The following is a 2,597-nucleotide window of genomic DNA, read 5'->3' on the forward strand; positions in this document are numbered from 1 at the left end:
AAAAAAAAAAAAAGAAAAGGTGCTATTCATGTCTCTTGCCCATTGATATATGGCATTGTTGGCTTTTTTCATGTGGATTAATTAGAGTTCTCTATGGATCCTAGTTATCAAGCTTTTGTCTGATTCAAAATATGCAAGTATCCTTTCCCATTGTGTCAGTTGTCTATTCGCTTTGGTGGTTGTCTCCTTAGCTGTACAGAAGCTTTTCAGTTTAATTAAATTCTATTTGTTTAGTTTTGTTGTTGTTGCACTTGCCACGGCAGTCTTCTTTATGAAGTCTTTCCCCAGGCCAATATCTTCCAGTGTTTTTCCTATGCTTTCTTTGAGGATTTTTATTGTTTCATGCCTTAAATTTAATTCCTTTATCCATCTTAAATCGATTTTTGTGAATGGAGAAAGATGTGGGTCCAGTTTCAGTCTTTTACATGTGGATATCTAGTTCTCCCAGCACCATTTATGGAATAGGGAGTCTTTCCCCCAAGGTATGTTCTTATTTGGTTTATTAAAAATTAGGTGGTTGTAAGATGTTAGTTTCATTTCCTGATTTTCTGTTTGATTCCAAATGTCTGTGTCTCTATTTTTTTGCCAGTACCATGCTGTCTTGACCACTATGGCTTTGTAGTACAGCCTAAAATCTGGTATGCTGATGCTCCCGGCTTTGTTTTTATTACTAAGAACTGCCTTAGCTATACGGGGTTTTTTCTGGTTCCACACAAAACACAGAATCATTTTTTCCAAGTCTTGAAAGTACGATGTTGGTATTTTAATAGGGATGGCATTGAATCTATAGATTGTTTTGGGAAGTATAGACATTTTAACAATGTTGATTCTTCCCAACCTTGAGCATGGTATGTTCTTCTACTTGTTAATATCCTCTGCTATTTCCTTTCTTAGGATTTCATAATTTTCTTTATAGAGGTCCTTCACCTCTTTTCTTAGGTATATTCCTAGGTATTTCATTTTCTTTGAAGCATGGTGAAGGGAGTTGTGTCCTTAATTAGCCTCTCATCTTGACTGTTATTGCCATATACAAAGGCAACTGACTTGTGGACATTGATTTTATATCCTGAGACATTACTGTATTTTTTTATGACTTCCAGGAGTCTTGTGGTTGAGTCTTTGGAGTTCTCTCAGTATAAGATCATATCGTCAGCAGAGAGGGAGGGTTTGACCTCCTCTGCTTCCATTTGGATGCCCTTTATTTCCTTGTCTTGCCTAATTGTATTGGCTAGAACTTCTAGCACTATGTTGAATAGTAATGGTGACAGAGGACAACCTTGTCTGGTTCCAGTTCTAAGAGGAAAAGCTTTCAGTTTTAGTCCATTCAGTAAAATATTCGCTGTGGGTTTGTCATAGATAGCTTCAATCAGTTTGAGAAATGTGCCACGTATGCCTATACTCTTCAGTGTTCTAATTAGAAAAGGATGCTGGATTTTATCAGATGCTTTTTCTGCATCTATTGAGAGGATCATATGGTCCTTGTTTTTGCTTCTGTTAATACGGTGGATAATGTTTATGGACTTGCATATGTTAAACTCTACCCATTTTCTTTCCTCATTACATCTCTTTTCATCTGATATTTTTTTCCAAACACAGACCCATACTGAATGAAAGTGATAGTATTACTACCTAGTCTGGTTTTCCTACTGTTCCTCCTTCTCTTCTCAGCTTCTGGACCCAGTTGGACCCTTCTGGACAACTGGGTCCAGAAGCTGGTAGTAGTCACTTCTCTGGGTCTCTGCATATGTTATTTCTTGTGCTTCTTTTGCTCCCATGCTCTCCTCACTCCAATTTCACAAGTTTCTGTAAGACATTATCAGTTAGGGTTTATAGGCTACAGAAACTGACACTGGCCATCTTATGATTTTTTTAAAAGGAGTATTTTCGAAGAATAACAGGAAGTTCACAGAATTGAACACAGTGAAAAGAAAGGCTAAATTACTAGACTGAACAAAGTTCAAGAATTAGGGCAAATTTGGGGAACCCAGGAGTAGGACTGGAGGGTCATCTCTATAGAATCATTAGGTGTCTTAACTCCACCTGCCTTCTCTGTTTGTTTCTACCCAAAATTCAAATTTCTGTAGAGAGACATTGGCATAGAATAGGTCATTGGCCCTGGGTAAAGAGTCCTGTGATTAATGGCCCACAAGAACCCTACCAAATTAAGGAGGAGCAGTTCCCCAGTGGATGGTATGCTAGGCAGACCCAAACAAGAGTTACTTATTGCAGAGTTCTTACTAGCAGCCCTTTTTATCTGCGAGACCAGGCTCCCCTGTAGATACTCCTGTAGCTCTCTACTCCATCCCTATATTAAAAATGCTTATTGCCCACCAAACTAAACTACACGAAGCCAGAGGCCAGATCTATTCTGTTGTATCCTCCAGATCCTAAAATATCTTTTTTTTTTTTTTTTGAGACAGAATCTCATTCTACTCTTAGTAGAGTATCATGGTGTCATAGCTCATAGCAACCTCAGACTCTTGGGCTTAAGCAATACTCTTGCTTCAGCCACCTGAGTAGCTTGAACTACAGGTGCCTGCTATAACACCCGGCTAGTTTTTCTACTTTTTTTTTTTTTTTTGAGACAGAGTCTAACT

At 38.2% G+C, this 2,597-nt stretch overlaps 1 protein-coding gene across 1 annotated transcript in view; it reads left to right on the top strand.

Annotated features, from left to right (window-relative positions):
* PFDN2 (prefoldin subunit 2) overlaps window positions 1–2,597 on the top strand; it is a 20,949-nt gene that overhangs the window by 16,142 nt on the left and 2,210 nt on the right. The gene's annotated exons all lie outside the window — the stretch shown is intronic.

Source organism: Otolemur garnettii, unplaced genomic scaffold, assembly GCF_000181295.1.
Source record: "Otolemur garnettii isolate 467f Iridium unplaced genomic scaffold, OtoGar3 scaffold00016, whole genome shotgun sequence".
In the NCBI taxonomy this organism is placed as follows: domain Eukaryota; kingdom Metazoa; phylum Chordata; class Mammalia; order Primates; family Galagidae; genus Otolemur; species Otolemur garnettii.